This window comes from Phoca vitulina, unplaced genomic scaffold, assembly GCF_004348235.1.
Source record: "Phoca vitulina isolate PV1807 unplaced genomic scaffold, GSC_HSeal_1.0 scaffold9, whole genome shotgun sequence".
In the NCBI taxonomy this organism is placed as follows: Eukaryota; Metazoa; Chordata; class Mammalia; order Carnivora; family Phocidae; genus Phoca; species Phoca vitulina.
Genome location: NW_022589712.1, coordinates 2171349 through 2194015, shown reverse-complemented (window position 1 = coordinate 2194015; position 22667 = coordinate 2171349). Strand labels below are relative to the sequence as shown.

General features: G+C 49.1%; 1 long non-coding RNA gene across 2 annotated transcripts; it reads right to left on the bottom strand.

Moving 5' to 3' along the window:
- Positions 1-811: 811 nt before the first annotated feature.
- On the bottom strand, positions 812-14792 carry LOC116634336. Of its 2 annotated transcripts, XR_004299940.1 has the most exons (4): positions 14155-14792; positions 8227-8358; positions 5535-6200; positions 812-2939 (listed from the first exon to the last, which is right to left on the bottom strand). It is a non-coding gene; the product is annotated as an uncharacterized LOC116634336 (long non-coding RNA). The 2 variants fall into 2 exon arrangements; XR_004299941.1 differs by lacking the exons at positions 812-2939; positions 5535-6200 and adding an exon at positions 6210-6926 and having other exon boundaries at positions 14155-14771.
- Positions 14793-22667: the final 7875 nt, after the last annotated feature.

Sequence of the window (22667 nt, the reverse complement as noted above, 5' to 3'; positions counted from 1 at the left end):
ATGTAAAAACAAATAGTCAAATTTTACGGCTTCACGGGTTATGTATTGAAGTAAAGCTTGGTGGGCGTCTGTGTTTCTGGGATCATTCAGTAAGATGGGATGGAAGGCCCAAGGTCATTCAGCTTTCTTCAGTTGGAGAGAGACTTATGGATTAAAGACAGTCACTGAGATTCTTGAGACCCAAATCTTGTCTTAAGACCCAGGAGCAAGTCATGGTAATTCACATAATAAAAGGAAAAAAATCTCAGACTTGATTCCTTAGTAAATTTCCCTTCCACCAGAATGATGGTTACTGAAAAGTCATCCCAAATGCCGCACAGATCGCTGATTGTCAAGCGGTAAGAATTCATTTGATACTCTAATACTAAACTAAAAATAATTCTATCTCGTAGACATTTATGATTTGAAAACTATATCATAATCTCAAAAATGTAACTCAACTTGGTAAACATTCACTGAGGGCCTACATCAGGCTGGGCTCTAGGCTCTGAAGAGGAACAGGGCCCAGGCCCTGCCTTCAAGCTAAGCAGCCGAATGCCTCGGGGCCTCCTCACTGACAAAGATCATCATCGCATAATAGTTTAAAATGTCCCTGCTCTTTCTTTCTGATGGTTGGATTCTGCATCAACGCAAGTACTGATTAGCTATGAGCCTTGATTTATGGAGCATGTTGCTCGTCTCTTGTGCCTTGGTTATTTATCTAAAAGATAAGGGCAATCAGCCTGACCTTTGTAGAGTTGATAGGGGAAAGAATGCAAGGCACCTCCCAATGTCTTAAAAAACGAGGTGTACCCCAGGCTTCTGTTGGGACCATCAATCCTTTATTAGCTGCATGAATCAGTCAGCAAACGCATCCCTCCCTTTCCCAAGATGATGGATACAAGAGAACCGGAGAAATCCACATGAAAAACAAGGAGTTACTCAGGAAAGATATACTGCTGAGTGAGGGAATAAAAAAGACGGATTGGAGAAATGTCTATCGAAATGCCACATTTGTCTACTATTTGGTAGTAAGAATCCTATATTCTGTTCCAGAAGCCACAGAACATGGGCATAAATTCGATGAGGCGGCGAGGCTGGCTCCGCCCCAGGCGTGAAGCCTCACTCAGGTCAGCGGTGATCATCCGATGGTCTCGACGTCTTACCCAAAGGGAACACCAGGCTGTGCTGTATTGCGGAGACGCCGATCACGGCTCTTCCGGATCTTAGACACTGTGTCTGTTTTCAGACCAGTCCTTGAGCACACGCCTTGAAGGTTTGGACGCTATCCTCGCAAAACATTACCCGTAATAGTCGCACCGTGGTAGCATTTTATGACGGAAATGGGAAGAAAAGTCCAACACTCGTGTACTCTGTTTCGAGAGAGCAAAAGGAAAGAACACGGAAGGTCACAGCACACATTAGGAGGTGACCATTAAATACAGATTAGAAAAAAAGAGCATTTGCCCTTCCAAAGACTCCTTTACAAGTTCCTACTGTAAGGCCTCCATTTGCGTTGGAAATATTATTCAGTTCACAAAAAGCGAGAGGGAGAGAGAGAAAAGTTGGCGGCTGCGTGTTCGGGGCAGGCCGCCCCATAAGGCGGAAGGCTGTGCGCGTGGGAAACGGCCTCTACTTTGTGTTGATTTACTGGAATTCTGGGTGGGTTTTTCAGAATGACAAAAACGACAGCAACAACCACTAAAACATATGAAATAAAGATTGCTGCTAACAAAGGAAATGTTTCCCCAAGAAATTTGCTTCTATAAAAGGAAGTGAAGAAATACAAGTAAGTAATACAACCAGGGGACACATGTTTCTGAAAAATAGTTTGGGGAGAGAATGAGTCTGTTGAAATCCATCCTATGAAAAACGACAAATGAATCAATGTTAAGAAGTATCCTAGGCTTGGTGATTATTAATTACTTCATAGCTGACTTCCTCGAGACCAGGCCCCGGAGAAGCTGTGGCCTCCGCCTTGATCGTCTGTGTGTTGGGCTCTCTGCTAGCTGGTTATTCCCAGTGCACACGTGATCCGATCTCCTGTTTACAAACAACCGGGTTGGAAACAGGGCAGCCGATTTCATTAGAGTCACGTAAATGTCCTTGAAGAATAGCTGAGGGGAGATGGTGGTTTAACCCCGCTATTGGACAAAGGGCCATAAAAGCTCTAGGGTTTTCTTGTTTTGTTTTTTTTTTAAATCTTAACCACTCCTTCCTTCTTTAAGAAGTAGACCATGTGACCCATAGTGGATGAGACTGTTACTTGTTTAAGGCTTCCTTGCTGACTCTGGCTAGTGATCATGAAGCTATCGCTTGTTTTGATAAGACAGATCTACCTCCAGAGGAAATGAAATACATTTCCTGAGCTCTGAGAACCAGAAGCTGCCCTTGTTTGCCACCTTTGATGACAGACAGAACGGAGAAGGAGGAGACTGGCACCATGGACTCGAAGCCATCGAACAGTCCAGATCCCTGTCCTTGAGCCAATCAGTAGTAACGAGGAGCCTGAGCTCTTGTCCGTCACAACACTCATTTTTATTCTCACTGTGAGATCAGTTCTCACTGTGAGATCAGAAATGAAAACACGAGAGTATCGTTCGTAGACACGGTGGCTGAGGAAGACAGAGCACGTTTCTGAATGCACACGGATGGGCAATGAAAGGGTGATGTGAAATCTGTTTATGCAGCATCTTTCCCAAGCTTGTTTCAGAATTCCCTTCAAAGGGTTAAACAAACAGTGGTGTGCAGAAGGAGAGAGCTGACATCAAACGCAGTTCTGGCCCCAGAGGGGAAGTAAAACAGAAACAGAGCCTGAACTCTGGTCTCGGGGGGTGGAAGGTTAGGGCCTAATTGCCTCCTCCAGGGACTTGTCAGCGGAGCTGGGAGAGATGGACAGCGGCTGCAACACGCCGAGATGCCAGAGGGAACTTCTGGAACGCGGACTTCTGGAGGAATTGCTGTAATAAATACCTTTGATTATGAAATGCAATTTCCCCAGGAACTCAGAGAACTACTGCATATTTTGCTTCTATTCATCTCATGATGGATTTGGGAATTATTAGAGGCAGGTATTTTCAGCCTCCAATTGTTCCTTTATTGAAAAATCAAAGCCCACAGAAGTTAAATGTAACCCTCAACAACACAGTGAATCACCGCAAATAAAAATCACTCCCCCATTTTTGTCTGGTTTTTTTTTTTTTTTTTAGAGCTAGTCTATGCCTGAATTTTTCACTTGTAGAATAAATGTGAAACCAGAGGTAGGGTTGCTGGACTTAGTAAATAAAAAATACAGGATGCTCAGTTAAATGTGAATTTCAGATAAGCAACAAATACATGTTTGATATAAATATGTCCTTTGCAATATTTGATACATACTGAAATTTTCAAGTAGATATTCATTAACCATTTGAAATTCACATTTAGCTGGGTGTCCTATGTTTTATCTGGAAACCCTAACCAGAGGCTTTAGTTTCAAAAAAAAAGGCTAGATGTTCTCTTGTCATATTGCCAAGAACTGACTCTTTGAAGCCCCTTTCCCTTCATTAACTCCCTCCAGCAAACCTCTGCCTCCAAAGCTCCTAGCACTACCCTGGAACCCAGGCTTTTCCCTTGTAAGTCACTTAGATGGAAGGCCTGTCTCTGCGTCCCCCCAACGCCCCGTTGGGGGCTTGGTATAGATGTGTGTGTGTCACAGGATGGCTGACACTTCACATCACTCCCCGCAGGCTCCCCAAACCCGACCCCGAGCCGTGTCCAGGACCAGTGGACGAAGCACAAATTAACTCAACCTAAGCTGTCCCAGCTAAATTCCTCCCACCAAATACTCTGAGGTTCTTGGTATGAGAGAGCCTTTCTCTTCTGGCCAGGAAGCTGTTATTAGTTATTTTTAAATTTTCAAACTAAAATGTTATTATTAATTTTGAGATTTTGAGCAAAAAAAAAAAAGTGTTTGCCTCTTAGTGCATAGTAAATGTTTGTGGAACGAATGAATGGGTCAAAGTCAGAAAGAGCACAATTCTCTGGATCAGAAAGCGATACCTCCACAATTATCCAACAAAGTGTTTTGACAATACAAACCACCTTCCAGGTATTATAATGTGGCTCTGGCAGAATAAAAATGGCTCCTTCTTAGGGCATCTTTTCCTTTTTACCTGATGACCGCTTCTCTCTGCTCACCGCTGTGATGCTGGGAAGGCAGGCCAGCATCCTGTATTAGGCTAGATTTGCATTAAAGTCAGTAGGGCTGAGTGGTACGTCCTCCCTGATAGATGCCTGCTGTTTACTGAGAGCATGGACACACGTGTTGGAAGGAAGGTGGCCCTCACGGCCTTCACTGAGTAGACAGCAGCTTGTCCACCAGCCTCACCCGCCACCAAAAACCCCAGTGTCCCAAGAGAAGTCTAGTACATGAAGAAAGGCTTCAATCTCGCCACACAACGTCAGCTCTAAAACCAAGTGTATCCATTTCCTAGCGCTGTTGTAACAAAGTGCCACAAAGTGCATCTCCCTCGTTTGGTTCCAGAGCCCGGAAGTCTGAAACCAAGGCACCAGCAGAACCTCTGAGGTCCGGGGCGCCTGGGTGGCTGAGTCCAACAAGCATCCAACTTGACTTTGGCTCAGGTCATGATCTCAGGGTCATGAGATCGAGGCCTGTGTCCGGCTCTGCGCTCAGCAGGGAGTCTGCTTGAGGATTTCTCTGCCCCTCCCCCCTGCACACATGTGCTCTCTCTCTGTCTCTGAAATATATAAATAAATGTTAAAAAAAAAAAGAACCTCTGAGGTCTGGGTGAGTCCTTGCGTTTTTGCTGTGTGGTACCACTGTCCTTGGTGCTCCTTGGGCCTCGGCTTCTAGCCACAACACTCCTGTCCACCCTGTCATCACATGGCCTTCTTCCTGTGGGTCCCTTCAGGACCCAGGCATGTTGATTAGGAGCCCCTTTATTGGCCTCATGGTATCCTGATGACACCTGGGAAGACCTCTTTTCCAGGGGCCTTATTACAGGTGCCAGGGGTCGGGACGTCAACATGCCTCTTTTGGGAGGACACAAATCAACCCATAATATTAAATGCCATGATATTATGTCACACACACTAATCATTCTACAAAGCCTAAAGATCTCCAGCTACATATTGTCATGCAGTCCAGTCCCCTGTCACCGACGTGGGACTAGCACCTCATTGCCCATCAGAGTATACACTGAGTCCTGGGCTGTGAGTCAGTCTCATTCGTGAACATCAACCAGGACACCACCCACCATGCACAGGCGGCACTCGCTAAGAGCTTGCTGAGAAGAAAGTCTATGAATAAATGAACCACCAACTGAACAAGTGAGTGACAGCTGAATATGGAATAAGTAGTGGCAGATATGGGCTTTTGCATAGCTGGGCCATACTCTGTTGGATCTGAGACCCCATCAAAAAAAACCTCACCACTGTTTTTTGTGCCAGAAGAAAGGAAAAAAAGTACTGTCCACGAAACAATTACACAGTGCAATCCTATTGCCCAGAATTGTGCATGTACTGGGCGCTTTCCTTTAGTTGCAGGTACTTACCATGAACAGAAACGCAGAAGCACTGTGGATAGTTGAGGAGTTTTTAAATCTTCGAGTTCAGCATCTGACACTCTTGGGTCACATTTCCACTCACCTCATCCACGTGCAGGCTTCCCCACACAGGTTTGACCTCTAGCCTTTAAGAGCACCCTGGACTGGCTTTCCCTAAAGGTGGGCTCCACGAACTCCTAACACCCATTTTGTGCATGTTGATGCTGGTCCTTTATAATCTAAACAGAAGGGGCAGGAAAGGTTTCCAGAAACAAGTCAACTCATGTCATTACTCAGATGAGCCAAGTTACTGGGTGATGACACTCCTGGGCCCACGGGTGTCCAGCCGCAGCACCAGGAATGACGAGTCTCCACGCTGTGCACAGGGCATATTCTTACTCACACTCTCACATCTGCAGCAAAACTGTGTGACGGTTTCAGGTCACACATGACTGTCATCAACTAGAAGACAGGTCTTCTACCAGAGATGTTACAATGTGAAGGAAAAAGGCACCGTGCACGGCTGATGAGTAACCTGGGATTCCCAGTGGGGACAGCTCATCAGCTCTCAGCCCTCTCCTGGGGCAGTGTCAGCCAAGATGCAAGCATCACCCAGTCCTCACGATAAGGCCACCAGGTGTCCTTTCATGAAAGACAGTCATGCCTAAAAACAACCTGTGATTGAATAAGGAACAATAAAGAACAATTTAAATGACAAGCATAAACACGCTGTGCTTGAATGTTGAAGAATATTTTAAAGTCATAATCACTCTGTGTTCTAGTCACGGAAGGGCAGAGAGGACCCCCTGGACACTGGGTTCTGCTCTCTGTCTGTGGGGCCTGGGGCAAGTTTCTTGCTCCTTCTGGCCCCAGTTTTCACATGTGTAACAGAAGACTCTATGCTTTATTTCACATCCAACATTCTACTCTTAGTTCTCAGAGAAAGACCCTGTTGCACCTGCAATTGGGCCTCTCACCGAAGGCCTCACTTGATGCTCTTTGTCGAAACTGCACACCAGGCCCTTCCTGCACTTGGTGTAAACCAATAGCGGCATTGCAAATCTTCTCGGTGAGGGCTGCTTTGAAATCTGTGGGTACGCTCTGAGGTGCTTTCATGGTATTTCAAAGGACCTTAGAGTTACTCTAGTTCAACCTTCTATACAAAACTAGAACTTTTTCTTCAACGTGCCAGTCTTTGCATACATATTCCTTTGAGAACATGCCCATGTCTTAGTAAGAAAGCCAGCTCATAAATAACTCAAGTGATTAGAAAATTCTTCTTTGCTTGGTTGTTGAAAGTTATTGGAATAGAACAGGAAGTCCAGAAATTGATCCAGTAAGAGAAGAAAGTGCAATGTATATCCAGACAAATGGCCAATGTCCTTAACATAGAAAGAGCACCTATAAATCAATAAACCAACAAATAATCTAATGGTAAAATGGACAAAGAACATGAACAGGTAATTTACCAAAAAAAAATAAATAAATAACACTGGTTCTCAACTATATAAAGTTACACTCAAGTTTATGCAAAATTAAACTACAAGGAGGTAGTGTTTTTGAGTATCAGGTGGGCAAAGATCAAGAAGCTTACTAATACCTGCTGGGCAGGCTTTGAGGAAACAGGCAACTTCATACATCATTGGGAGGAACGTAAATTGATAGAACTTACATGAAGGTTGACAATATCCATCAAAATGTAAAAGCACCTACTTTTATCTGCCCATTCCACTTCTAGAATAGTATATTACAGCCGCAATGCTCCAACTTTCTGGTTTCAGGACCACTTTACATGCTAAAACTTACTGAGGATCCCAAAAACTACTGATACTCACCATATTAGAAATTAAAACTGAAATTTAAAAGATATCTATTATGTTATAAAATAACAGTAAACCCATTGTATGAGAACATAAATAACACATAATTTATTAAAAATTATATTTTCTTTTTTTTTTTTTAGATTTTTTATTTATTTATTTGAGAGAGAGAGAATGAGAGACAGAGAGCATGAGAGGGAGGAGGGTCAGAGGGAGAAGCAGACTCCCTGCCGAGCAGGGAGCCCGATGCGGGACTCGATCCTGGAACTCCAGGATCATGACCTGAGCTGAAGGCAGTCGCTTCACCAACTGAGCCACCCAGGCACCCTAAAAATTATATTTTCAAAAAAATTAGTGAAAGAGGGCATTGTTTTATTTTTTTGCAAATTCCCTTGATGTCTGGCCTGAGAGAAGATACCTGGGCTCCCTCATCTGCGTCTGCGCTCAGCCTGTGTGATATGTTGCTTTGGTTGAAGAATGTGCAGGAAATCTGGCCACACTCCAGAGTGAAGCTGGACAAGGGAGCCCCTTGCCGGTCCCCTAGAAGGGTCTCAGAGCTACAGGGACCACATTTGAGAAGCCGTGCATCACAGAGCTTCTCACATGTGTGAAAGGACTCACACCAGCTTGTTTATGGAGGTGTTGTCTGTAAAAGCAAAGCATGGCAACAAAGGGACCCTTGGGAGGGGCTGATAAAATAAGTGGAAATGGAATTCTATGCAACCATTAAATTGACTGAGGTGTCACATGTGCTGAGATGGGCCAACCCCAAAGTATCAGGTGTCATCACCAAAGATTCATTGTTGAATGCAAAGCCACAAATAAGCTGCCAAGGAGTGTTCGTGGTCTTTATCATTCATAAACATATGCATCAACTGTACCTGGATGGAAATTCATGGAAGCATTCCTGATGCTGCTTTCCCAGAAGGGACTGGCGCAAGGAGGTGGTCGCAGGCTCACTTTCCATGGTACCCTTTGTACCTCCGGAATTTTGTATCATGTGTGTGGATTGTCTGGGGAAAGAATTAATTAATCAATTAATTAATGTAAACACAAATCTCCCCGTGGGTCTGATTCACCGGCCCTGGGCTGGGACTAGGACAGCAGGTGGATTGTGGGGGCTGTGCTTGCTTCTACATTTTGGATATGTTCTTTTTTCTCCATCTGGGTCTTTTAAAATACCTCCCACATGTATGCTCCCGACATTTGCACTTAGAACTCAGCCCATTGAAAAATGTTATTTCGGCTGTGTAGTTCATGATCCTGTTCCACTTGATCTTAGACTTGTAGGATCTTGGGCGACACCAATGTTTATTCCTCCGTGTTGTTACACATTCACAACCTAAATTTTAAGATGCTATTTAAGAAAAATGTCCCACCCACCAAAATTTCAAAATTACTTTGGTCTTCATTTCAAACAGCCTAGGTGAAAATGAGCACTGGGCAGCCACTACTGTTAGCTGCCATGTTGGACAGCCACGGTCCATAGCCACGGCAGCCACGGCAGCCACGGCAGCCATGGCAGCCCACACCAAACTGCCGGCCACTGCTCCATGCCTCTTCCCAGTCTTTCCCGAGTTGGTGTGGTCATTGCCCCAACTCCTGTGTCCCAGAGTTCTGGAAAAGGGCTAGACATATTGGGTTAGGTATATTCTTAGAGTCTGAAGCCACCGTCCCTGACTTGTTAATACTGCCCCATCAGGACCCTGTGTGATACTGGCTGGGTCTCTGCTCTGGTCTTCGCTGGAGAGCATGCATTCCTTCATTCTCAAATCTATTGAATTCTCTGTGTAAGTGCTAGGCAGGTACGATGATGATGAGTAAGACATGGCCCAAAGGCAGAGTCAGAAACCATTCCAATTTACGTTTCCCTTTGAACGTTGCTCTCCTTTTGGACTTTAGCTTCTCTTGGGTTAATCATACAAATTACAGACTTTCCTTTAATGTTATTTTGAATATAAAAGTAATTAAGTACTGTTACTAAAACCACACAAAAGCAAAGATATTTCTAGAAGAAAAGTCAGCTGGATTTGGAAAGATGTATATCGTTTGCTTCCAACACAGACCAATGTGAGGACTGATTCAACTTGCTTGCTTTTCTGTCGCAACACTGATGTCAGCTTCCGATCACGGCTGTCGGGCGGCTTTGCCCACCTGTTTCAGGAGGGGTACGCCCGCGGATGCGGCAGTCTGGGGAGGCCTGTGTCACCACAGCGGGGCATTTGGCGGGCGAACGGCAACAAACCCTGGAGATGCTCTTCTCTGGCACAGGGAGTGGAGGGTGACTCAGGAATGACCGGTCACCAGGTGTGGGAGCAAGTATTTGGAGCTCAGCGGAGGTGGTGTGAGCAGCCATTGGAAGTACTGTGCTGGTAAACATCCGCAGTAACCCCTCAAAACTGCTGATGTAAACTGAAATTGTAAGCCCTGACGATTGGATGTGAGATAATCTGTCACTTTATGAAACAATCTGCTCTTGTAGCTGATCAACAGCAGATTTATTCCTACTTTTGGGCATGTAGCTATTACTAGAGCAGGGTGTAGCCAGATTTGAGGGCCCAGCAAAAGAAAACTCGGGGGACGTGTACAAACGGCCTCTCTCCCCAGACGGCTCGCACTTTCTTGTTCAGGCCGCGGCACGTCGGACGGGACGTGCTCTGGGCGGTGGCTCTCTTCGCCGGCGTGGGGCGCTTGATCGGTCTCTCCCTGACTGGCCACCGCCCCGTCCATCCCCCACAGCACGCCCGGAGCCTCACGCGGTCAGCGTGGAACGTAAGGACACGGCTCTTCCCCAGGAGCTCAGAGCAAAGCCGCGGCGGAGGAGTGGGGTGGTCTTTCCTGGGAGCAGACAGCTTAGTTCGGGTAGGCGGTCTTCCCATCCTGAGGAGATGCCAGAACCAGGCCAGCACCGGCCCGGGGGACGCGGCGTCGCGGCAGAGCTGGCTTTGCCAGGCGGCGGCATCGGAGGAGGGTCCGAGGTACCGTGCTGTGCCGGGCTGCGTGTGACATGCTGGGAGAGCTGAGCACACCCCCTTCTGCGGGCTTGCCACATCCTCCCGAAGCTTCCATGCAGCCTCCTGGAGCCCTCTGTGCTACTTGAGGCAAGTCTCCCTGTTTTCTGGGAATTCTCCACTTTTCTAACTGGACACAACGTCCTGAGGCCTGGGTTTTCCTGGACTTTCAAGATCAAAGCGAAGGGTCCACCCCACAGGGATAGTGTTGATGAGCGAGGTGCCAGGCGGAGCTGAGCGGGGACTCTGGTGTGGCTGGGGAGCATGACCTTGGGACCCTTCCCTCGGGACCCTGTCTGCAGCCTGTGGTTTGGGGGGGGCCCAGGCGCCTCCAAGCAGAAAGGCCTGAACCCGCCCCTGTTGAGGTTCAAGTGCCCGCAGACGTAACTGCCAGCCTGGGGTGGGGGAATAGGGGACCCCCACGGCCCTACTTCAGGGGAGGGGAGGGGATTTCCTGAGAAGGAGCCCTGCTCAGTCTGGCCCTGTGCTGACAGCCTGGATTGCCCCCAGGGCCCGGAGGGCGTGCTATGCTGCTGCAGGGACCCTGTGGGACCCCGCCCCGCTGAGTGTGGATGGAGCAGAAGCCCCCTTCCCCCTGGAAGGGCACAAGCGGCCTGGGGCCAGGGCCGGGTCGTGTCCAGAAGCTCCAGGAATCCAAGCAGAATGCTGGTCCAGAGCCACCTGTCTGGGGGACTGGAGCCCCAGGGGGCAGGGTTTTGTTCAGCTGGTCTTGGTCCTGGGCCTGACCCGGTCTGATGGGGGTGCACGTGGTAGGCGGGGGGGGGGGGGGGGGGGGGGGGGGGGGCGGGGGATCCTGGAACATTTGGGAGAGAGAAGGGAAAAGCTGGGCCGCTCGGCCGGTCGGGCGCAGCTCGCAGCAGAGGGGCCTTCTCATCAGCCCCTGCCCAGCCCTTTGGTGGTCGTGTGTCCAGCTGGCCTCCCCCACCGGGCCTCTGCCTGGTGCTTCCCCTCCTCCATCGCAGACAGCACAGGGCGCGTTGGGTTCCTGAGACTTGATCCCAAAGCCGGTGGCTGGCCCGAGAGGAAGGCCTGCTCACTCCTTCCTGGTCCACCCCCGAGCCTCCCGGACTTCCCGAAGCAGGAGGCCAGCCTCCCACATGCATTCCCCCTCCCAGGGGCTCGGCTCTCAGACGCCACCACAGCCTGCTTCCAGCCGGGCATTGTGCCAACGCCCGGCGGAGCCTCATGCCCAGCCCGCCGCCCAGACGGCCTGTGCGGTCCCGGATGCTTGTACCCTTGTTTCCTGGCTCCGCCCGCAGCCTGTTCTTGCTCCCGGCCATCTTCCGGTCCCCCCACCAGACCCCTCCTGCCAGTGGCACCTTCGGGGCAACGGATAGACCACCAGTGATGGTTCTTCGCGTGGTGTCAGGTGGCCCTCCTCTGCGCTTCGGGGTTTCGTGGCTGAAACCCGGGTCCACCAGTCCAACCTGCTGGGGCACACGGGACAATTCAGCTCCGGGATCCAGGGCCGCCTCACGGCGCCCAGAGGGCTCCATGTGCTGGGAGGGTAGGAACTGAAGAGCCTCAGAGGCTCGCGTGGCCTGCTCGGTCTCCTTCTGGCTGTGTCTCACTGTGGGCCCTCCTTGCCTCGCGTGGCCCCGTGCACCTGGGCTTGTCCCAGACCTGCTGGAAAGCATTCTGAGCCCCATTTAGGGACGGGTCCCAATCCGGATTCAAATTCCTCGAAGAGAGAGTGTGGCTGGTGCAGCTGAGCTGTGAGCCCCTCGGAGGAACACCTCGAGTAAGATTCTCCACCCGTCACCCACCCGCCCTCACTTTGATTCCGCCCCATGCCATCTCCGGCCACGCCGGCACCTCTCTCTTCTCCACGGTGCAGACCGCTCCCGCCTCTGGGCCTTTGCACTTGCTATCCACTCCTGGAGCGTCCTGCCCGGGGTCTTCTCGCGCTCTGACCCTTGACCTTCAGGTCTTGCTCACAGGTCACCACCCCCAAGAAGCCCTCCCCGGCCCACCTCAGAAAACAGAGCCCCCAGCCCCACACATGGCATCCAACACAGCATCATCTTATTTTCGAGGTACGTCCGTCAATAAGTGAAAGTGTTCTGTTCATTTACTTACTCACTTGTTTATGGGGCTCTCCTTCCATTAGGATTACAGTTTCCAAGAATCAGGAGGCTCATCTGTCCTTCCCTGGGGTGCCCAGAGCCGGGCACGCAGTGGGCACTCGGTCAGTGTTTGGGAAGCGAAGGAGTGAGCAATTGCAGCAGGCCCACCCCTTCTGGAAGGGGGCCGCGTCATCCCGCTGGCAGAGCGTGCCCCAGAGTACATCCAGGGCGACTAAACTCTCACCCACCACATCCAGTCCAGAGCGCTAGAGACAGCGTCTCCAAAGGTCTTTCATCTCCCCTGAGTTCTCTGTTCCCGGAGCCAGTAGACATCCGTGTTCTATGCTCACCTCCGCTGACTTCTCTCCAGCGCTGCTCTGCGCACGTGTGTGCGGCAGATTTTCAGCCATTGTCCCATCTGCTCGGGGAGGGAGCCCTGAAGCCTGGATCACCCCTTGGTGCAGAGGAGGAACCTTCTCCTCATCTGCGATCACACAGCCTATTAGCAGGTGGATTCTTAGCCAAACTCACTTTACACCCATGCTGTATAGTGACTCTTTGGAAAAATGCAAAATCAAGTCCCATAATCTTTCAGTTTAAGGTGTCTTAAAGCCATTGAGCTTTGTGCACCTGGAACCCGGAGGAATTGTGTGCCTCAGGTTGAGATGGCAAGTACTGACCATGCTGTTTGAACCATTTTAGTCTAGTTGCCACTGTTTATTAATTCTGCTACCCTTCACCTGAATTTTTCCAAGTTTCTAACAAACATAGCTACCTTTATTATATTTATATATCTTTATATAATATCAGCAAATAGATCTTTATTTTTTTAAGATTCATTTATTTATTTGAGAGAGAGAGAGTGCAAGTGGTGGGGGAGGGGGGCAAAGGGAGAGGGAGAGAGAAAACCTTAAGCACACTCCACTCTGAGTGTGGAGCCCAATGCAGGGCTCAATCTCATCACCCTGAGATCATGACCTGAGCCGAAATCAAGACTTGGGTGCTTAACCAACCGAGCCACCCAGGCGCCCCATCAAATAGATCTTTAAATAAAATCTTTACGTACTTGTGTTTTGTCAAAGACCTGTCAGAAACCTTAGAATAAAAAAAGAGAAATGTAACAAACCTTTATATTTTACATTGCCTATTTGCTGCCAATAATCAATAAAAATCCTATGACATGCTGTTGTAACGTATGCCAGGCACCTGACATAGGTTACCCAGACTGTGTCCTATAGGGCCTTACAATAATCCTGTGAAACAGACGTCAGCTTGGTCACACTGTAATCCAGACACAAGCCAGGCCCCACATGGCTCAGGCTCACTCCGCGCCACCTACAAAGAGACACAGTTTCGTAGCCAAGACTAGTCACGCCTCTCCAGAAGCACCACAGGGAGCTGGTGTCGCCGGCAGTGTTTCCCAAAATGCCCCTGCGTCCCCCCCGGGGCTGCCACGGCACAGTGGTTAGAACAACAGACCCGCACGCAGTGTCTCTAAGTTCTGGAGGCTAGGTGTCCAAAATCAGGGTGCTGGCAGGACCCGCGTCCCTTCTAGGTCTCCGGGGGAGGGTCCTTCCTTGCCTCCTCCCAGAGGTCCGCCGTGCTCCCTGGCGCGTTACATCTGCCAGTCCCCGCCGCGGTCTCCCTCCTCTCCCTGTGAGGATATCAGTCACACGGGACGGCAGCCCACCCCTCTCCAATATGAGCTCACCTTCACTTCAACAGTTACATCCACAGTGACTCCATTTCCAAGGAAGCTCATGTTCTGTGGTTCCTGGAAGGACGCAAGTTTGAGGGACACCCCAGGATGGCCTCCGTCTTACTTCTGTGTTGTCCTATGATCCGCGGCTCCTCCCGTGTCACGGGCTTTCCTCCGCCCCGAGCAGCGTGCTGGTGCTCCCTCCTCCTCATCCGTCAGGTGGCTCTCTGTCACTGACTTGGCTGTCGCCTGCCTTCTTTCTTCTGCTCTTGCCGGTTGCTGGAGTGGGGGAGGAGGGGAGACCATCGTAGACCAGCCTCTCTTAGAAGCTGGGCAAGCGGGGAGGTGTGGGGCCGTGAGCGGAGCCCGGTCCAGCCAGTCGGCGCTGACCCCGGGGGCTGCTGCTCCTCATGTACCCACGACTTCCCACGAGGATTGTCCTCCTGTGCCCTCTTCCATCCTCAGGGTCGATCGATCCCTGTTTTCTGTCCCACTAGGAAAGGAAGCTGCGGATGAATGTGGGGAGCAGTATCCCCTGGGGTTTGAACACAGTACCTTCCCTCCTGCATCCTTTGGGCTCCTGGCGTCTCCTCACACCGCACACAGCCAGACACGCGCCCCTTAGCGTTCGAAGCTCTGGCAGGATACATCCAGTCCCGGCATAGTTGGGGACTTTCTTCAAGTCACCCTTCAACACCAGTAGTAATGATGGATTTTAAAATCAGTGCTCAGAATTCATACAATTAAAAAAAATTTTTTGAATGCGAAATTTATAAATATTATAAAAATCAGAAATGTATATTTATAAAAGTAAAATATTAAATGCATATTATTATCATTTTACAATGGCCTTACTAAGATTCTTTAAATAGTATTTAAAAATGTGCTAAACACTCCACAAAAATGAACAATAAGTTCTTAGTGGAAAATGAAAATGAAATCTTGTGACATATTTCTTAACAATGGGACCTCACGTCAGAGCGCATCTGGGGGGTCTGGTGTTGCAACAAATACATGGTGTGAATTGTTGGCAGCTGTGGAAACCTCTCCCAATGTGCCCCAATCCTCCAGTAAAGCATGTATGGTTTATCTTCATCTTCCCAGTTGTTACCATGTATAGACAGAGATTCTGGTGCAGGAACACTGTCAACACTCTACTCCTGCAGAAATATCTTGAATTAGAGTGAGAATTATTCTTGTCCTAGAAGCTTGGCTTTGACCATCATCAGCTTCTTCCATCTTTTGAGGATTTTGGAGGTACAGCAGCTTGCTTTCTAAATAAGTGTTTCTTGGTCTGATTTGAGATTTTAAAGCAACATTTAACATCACTAGTATGACCCACTAAAAAATTCAGATTTCCCGACTCAGGGAGAGAGCCCATGGATGTAACCCCTGATTCCACGTGGGCAGAGGCCAAGCACAACCAAGGCCAACTAACTCTCTTGGCCACAGAATTCCAGTGTCACTCAGGCACCATGCCGGCGGGGAGACCAGCTCCGCTATGACCCCGCGCGCAGTTTGCTGTCCTCCTGGTACGACATCACAGCGTCCCGCAACCCTGAAATGCTGGAAAGTGGGGCCAGGGCATGAGTGGTTCAACATTAGAGTCTTCAGAATCAAATTCCCTTCACCCGCACGATGATCAGGTGCTTCATGGAGACCTTCCTTCTAGAATTCCGCCGGTGGCTACAATTTGCGAAGTCCAAGGTCTCCCCTGCTCTACTATCTGTGTCTACGGTGCTTTGCTCTGGCATTTATCACTCTATCCTGCGGCCACATTTCTCACGTCAACCCCTCCTCTTCCCTTCTAATTAAGTTGTTACCCCTTAAAGGCAAAGACAAAGACAGTGGTAATATTTTCATTTGAATCCAAGTACCTAAAATAATGTCTGGCACATTGAAAAATGTTCTGAAAATGTCGGTGTTATATTTCAAAAAGTTAAAGACGATTCCAGGAAGACATTTTTCAGGGATTGTAGACAGTCTGTTGAACAAAAGGAAATTAAAAAATAGGATTTCCATTATTTATTGAATTAATGTTTCATTGCTGCCTAAATCTTTGTAACTAAGATATATAATCCAGGATATCTTGCTTCTAAAAATAAAACAAGACCTTCTATCCCTTTGGGAGTGAGAAGGGGGTTCTTCCAACCCTTCATCGCTGGCTTCAGAGCTTACTGGAAAAACTATTTCCATGGAGATGGAGTTTCTTGATTTTCAAGTAGTTAATGACTTCCAAAGCTACACTATAACATAACAGTGAGCAAAAATGACAGGTTTCCTGTGAGTGTGATTATTTTTAAGCCTCTGGTGTTTTTACCTTAAGTAGATGAAAGAATACTTGGCTACTAAGCACCAGATGTCAGTCAGGCACCAAATGCCACTGTTGTAGGAAAACAAGCGAAGGACCGCACTCATGCCTCTGGTCACAAAGGACCCCTGGCGGGGGACATCTGGCCATGTCCAGCCTCGCCGCAGCGGAATCCCTAGCAGCACCCTCTCCAAGGACTCTGAGGGTTTGTCAGAGCAGCTGGGGACAAGGCCGTCCTCTTCTCTGCTCCCCACCACTGCTGAGGGGGCTGCCCCAGCCAAGGGAGGGAAACCGCCGTGCGGGTCGGCCCGCCCAGGACTGCTGGATCTAGAGGCCGAGTCCCAGGTTAGACTGATTCTGTAAGAAGAGCAGGCCGCCTCAGCTCCCGCAGTCGAGAGTCTGGACGTGGCTGGATCCGCGAGCCCAGGCGATGCTGTCAGGAGCCAGGGTCATTCTCCCACTTCTCCTGACACTGCTTTGCTCCGTCTGAAGCCAGCTGCTTCCTCACGGTGTCCTCACCAACTGCAGGCTCCACTCCCTCACCTCCTTTCTGGTTGCTCCGGGCCAAGTCCCAGGGCAAATGCTGATTGGAGCTACTCGGGTCGCATGGCCATTTCTGAGCCAAGTGCCAGGCCGGGATGGAATGTATATTCTCTGGCAGACCTCCCAGATCTGAAAGGACACAGCTCTCCCCTCACAAACCACATCTTTATCCACTCCTCCATTTTTTTTTTTCTTCCCCATTTGTCCCCTCTTCCATCCTCTTCCCCTACTTTCAAGTATCTAAACAATTATGGCCTTAAGTTTTTTTTTTTATTGGTACAAAGGAGAAGATGGATGGATGGATAGATGGACAGATGGATGGATGGATGGATGGATGGATGGAAGAATGGATGGAGGGGGGTTGGATAGAGGAATGGATGGACTGATGGATGATGGATGGAAGGATGGACAGATGGATAGATGGATGGATGGATGAATGGAGGGGGAATGGATGGAGGAATGAATGGACAAACAGCCATAGGGATCAATGCATTGTTTACTATTTCAGTGAATGATGCAATGTTTGATACACGTCTGACTGAAAGGCGTGGCTTGTCACTCCCGAGCGAGAAGCCCCCAGCAGAGTCCGGCGCATTGTTAGTGAGGGATCCTGGATGAGGAAAGTCCCCCTCAGAGGCCACTACTGAACTCTCGGAACCTGTTTTCTGGAACCATCGTGAGTAGTACCTTTGGCAAGAGAGAGAGTTTCTTTTAAGAGCAAAACATGACTTTGTACGTCTCTCCGTAGTGATGCTCCTGTCACGACGCACACGTGCCGTCTGGCAACAAGCTTCAGGGCAAAGCATTTTCGGATTCCTTTTTAGCGGAGGATTTTAAGTTGCACTGTGAATTGAAGTACAACGTGCAGATGCTGACTCATTCTCCAACACAGCCTCACTGAGGCAGAAGGAAACAGCGCGAGAGCCGGGCACCCAGGCCAGACTGCAGCTCTCTCAGGCCGCCTTCCGCATATGAGAAGCCTCTGCGCCTCGCGCTGGGCAGTGTGTCCTGGTGGTCAGGCGCGGTGTGGGCCAGCCCGCTGCGAGGCCGGCCTTCCTCCTGGTCCAAGGGCACACACTTGTGCCGGATCCCACAGGGGGCTCCTGCCACGGGGTGGGGGGGGCTCCTACCACGGAGGGCTCCTGCCGTGGCAGGCACCTCCATGCTGCATGGAGGAGGCTCTCCACGGGCACTGAGTACCTGCTGTGCTGTGCCCTGAGGCCCGGGAGGGAGGCAGCCTCCACCACTGGGTTTTTTTCCTGACGCTTTTTGAAATAATAGAACAAAGCCTATTTTCTGCCAGGCTGAAGGAGCAGATCTGCTGAAGCCCCCAGGCTGGCGAATGATCCTACTGACCGCACTTGCCCTGAGTAGAGCGAGCTCCCTTTCTAGGCAGAGAGACAATAGCTGTGTTGCAGGGGTTAGGCCACAGCGTGCAGACTGGGGGGCCCTGCGAAGGGCCAGGGGGCAGAGAACAACTTGCACGACCTTCCCCGCTGCATCATTAATTACTCACAGAGGCGCTGGGGGCTGCCGTTAGGACCCTCGACGTTAGGTTTCTATCTCGGCTCTGCACATTTCAGCTCCTTTCTTTCTTTCTTTCTTTCTAGCCTTGCCACACGGGAAATCTGCATATTCCGCTCCACCCTCGCCCTCCAGATGACGGAGAAAACACCTGCTATTTGAAGGGAGAGCCCCTCTGGCCCAATTTCCACCAGGCAAGCTTCGCATGCCCTACAACGTGTTAATGAAATCCTCGTTATCAAGCAAACCACACAGAGGAATGCGTTTCCCCGTGGGAATCAGATTATAATTAGGCTGGTCCTCCTGTCTCTGGTTTCACTGTCAGAAAGCGTGGCCAGGACTCATAATAGCACAACAGACAAAGATACAGAAACGATAAATCTTTACAACCCTTTAAAATAAGAGGGCGTGCTCTGAGTCATGTAAAGGTGGTCATTCATGGACTGTACACATTTTTACAGATTAGGCACCCAAAATGTAAACCTACCAAATCAGACACTTAGCCTAAACTAATAAGCTGGCAAGAATAAATCTCAGTTGCCCATTGAGTCAACCGCCATTTTTTATTCTTTGTTAACATTCAAGTCGATAATTCTGGAAATGGATGGTTTGGTCTACTCTGGTACAAAGGAAGTTAAAACTGAATTTTTTTTCCCCAATAAATTCCCATATGGGGCAGAGCCTGTGAAAATAATTTCATTGTTTTTTGAGTTCCAAGTTAGAAAATTCTTCTCAAAACCTATTGTCACAGTATGGAGATATTTGAGCCTTTGGAGAAGATCCGGTCTGGGTTTATCTTCTCTTGGTTCCACCGAGGAAGGCTTGGAGGTGCACAAGGTCCAGATGGAGTTTTATGGCCCAGCAATGCCTTCGTTTGCTACCTTGAGCTCAGGTTGGCTGTCCTTGTCAATTCAGGATCCTCGAAGCCTTCAGAGTTGGTCTCAAATCGAGGACACGAGCTCCTCTGAATTCCACTGGACTTACATCCTCTCAGTAACCCTACAAAGTATGAAATATGATTATTTACATTTTCCAAATAAAAAAGCAAGGCTCAGAGAAGCTCAACACTTTGCTCGTGGTCACACAGCTCAAAGCAATGGAGTCATGACCTAAGCCCAGATTGATCTGGGTCCAGGACGCCATGCTAACTTGCGGAGGGCAGCGGGAGGCAGTCCACACCTGGGCAGGGACTCGTGGAGGTGGCCACCCGAGATTGAGGAGAGGTGCCAAGAGCTGGTGCAGAGAGGAAGGGACCCACCCCCCCGGGAGAGAGCAGGCAGCACAAAGATGGCAGACCCCTGTTGTCTTGGGGTTTCACTCCCTGGCTCTCTGTTATGTTAGCAAGGAGGTATTGCCTTTTGGAATATGCTTTCAGGGCATTCATCTATCTGTTGAGTTTTAGGAAGTTTTTTAATTGAAAAAGAAAATGTGTGAATTTTACTGGACTGCAGCCAAGAGCAGAGGTTGAGATGCTCTGACAGCTTCTATGATATGAACTCTGAAAATAAAATTTCCATAGTATTTTAAACTTCTTGGAAGTTGATTCCTAAGAGCATGGAGGCTTATTCCAGCGTGGAGAGAATCTAAGGGATAGAAGGAGCCCCGAGTCCCCTTCAGGGGCTCCACCCACCCCTTGACTTCTAAGGGGAGAGTCAGAAAACCTTGGTCCTTACCCCGGTTCTGCTGTTTGCTCCAGGGTGGATTAGCTCCTATTGCCGAACCTCCTCCTGCCTCAGTTTCTCATCCAGCATGGAGCAGGCTGATGGGGACAGCCTGGCTCTTCTCTGGGGTCAGCGGCCAGGCCCCTCCGTGTCATGATGCTTGCTGGAAACGCAGAATCTCAGGCTACTCCAGACCCGCTGGGTCAGACTCTGCATTTCTGCAAGACCTCTGGGGCTCTGTGTGTACTTCAAGCCTAGAAAGTGTCATCTTAGATTTCTAGGTGGTCTTGTGTCTGCAGACAGATTGACTTTGTTTCTAGAAGCAAGAGAGACAGAGCTCCTCTTTTCTGAGGACATACGGGGTATGTGGTGTGCCTGCATGGAGTCCCCACAAGCTGCCCTCAGTCTGGGTCTGTCACCTTTTCCCAAAGCGACCTTGCACCTTCTCCTTCCATCAGCATGACTGCCACTACCTCCCTCGCCTGCCCCAAGGACAGACTATTTCTGCCTGTGCACACTTACACCATCTTCCTCCTTAGCTCAACCTCTCATTCCCCCCAACCACGCGCATCTTCATCCCCCTTGGGAGTTGACGTAGTCCTCATCCCTGCTCTGCTTCTCATGTACTCAAGTAGATCTTGAAGGCAGAGAAAAATTTTCTCCATGTAAACCCCAGAGCTTCGCACCAAGCTGGCACACAGGCTATTCTCCATGGAGACTTGTAGAGTGGGGAGTGGGATGTCATCGCAAACCCTGGAACCAGAGGGGTGTTTGGACCAGAGCTCAGCATGCACTAATACAGGGATATGATTTGGTTGTTTGATAAATTCCTCTAGTGAGTCAACTACTTCCAAATGACAGAGTGAAAGATCTGGAAGATGCTACGACATCATAAAATAGGATGGAAAAATGTTATGGGAATTTAGATATTAGCCTATGTGTCCTCCCCCATTCTGCTCTAGGCTTGCGCTTGAGATCACTGGCATTTCTATGTTGGGAATGTAGGGCACTGCATGGCCTCTCATCTGCTACGACCATACCTGTGTTTTTCTTTTTTAAAGAACTATCAATCAAAACAAACTCTTCGGTGAAGTTTCACATGTAACTCAAAACTCTAATATCAGATTTTCCATTTTGCTTTAATAAGGAGTGAATCACTTCCAAGATGGAAATGTGATTAGAATCCACAGACCTGCCAGGATGCTCAGCAGGAGGTGCCTGGGGGGGAAGGGCGTGCCCCTGACTCCCCAGTGTGCCAACACCCAGCGCGGACATCCGTCTCTGCAAAGTCAGGTTCTGTCTGCGACATCCAGCAAGTCCACCATCACAGAATCCTGGAGGGACTGCACTAACGCACACCTGAGGACTCTGGTCCCATCTCTTGGTGACTCCCTGTGGCTGTCTTTGAACACGCCCGGGGCTCCAACTTTGAGCCTTGCACCGCTGTGCCCTCAGTCTGTAGTGCTCTCCTCCCAGTGAACTGGACGTTCAGTTCCTTTACTCTTGTGGGATTTAGGTATCAACGTATGTATCTACTTCCCCCCATTCACCTCAAAGACCACATCTGAGAGACTTGCCATGTCTTTATTGGGAACTGTGGGACACTGCACGGAATCCCATTTGTTTTTACCATGACCCCCTCTTTTCTTTTTCTTTTTTTCTTTTAGCTATTAATCAAAGCAAATTTTTGGTTGCATTCTTCCCCCCAGGAAGATGTGTCCAAGTGCTAAGCCCCAGGACTTGTGAATGTGACTTAATAGAGGGTTTTTGCAAATGTGATCAAGTTAAGATGAGGTCATTAGGGTTCTCTGGATGCTACCGACTGGGTCCTCGTAAGAAGAGTGGAAGATACACACACACACACACACACACACACTCACAGAGGATGGCCATGTGAAGAATCTCTCCTGGGCTCTGAGAGAGTGTGGCCCTGCCCACACCTTGAGTTTGAACTTCTGGCCCCCAGAACTGTGAGGGAATAAATGGCTATTATGTTAAGCCGCACATTCTGTGGTGCTTTCGCGAGGCCGTGCTGACAAATGAGGGCACTCGCCATGTTCAGGGATGGCCGTTCCTACCTCCCCCCTCCTCTATCCCCACCCATCCCTGAGCTGTCTCCATTTATCTCAAGTCCCTCCTGGCAGGTGTAGCTCTGAGTCAGAGAGCTGAGTGTCCCTCCTTTGTTATAAGGAAAAGGTCAGGGAAATGGTAAATAAATGACTTTTCTTAAGCCCATCAGAGAATTGAGATTGCAAGCAACCACCTAAGCAAATCTTGGATGTTCTTCACCTGTGTTGTCTGGGTACTCCTATGCATCCCTCAAAACCCTGCTGGAGAGCTGCCGCTGACACCAACAGAGGTCATCACTTCTTCCCCAGCACTGATGCTCCTTATACGGACTTTGATGGCAAAGGGCCTCTGTGCGTGTTGACTTTGTTTTTTTGTTTGTTTGTTTTAAGATTTTATTTATTTATTTGACAGAGAGA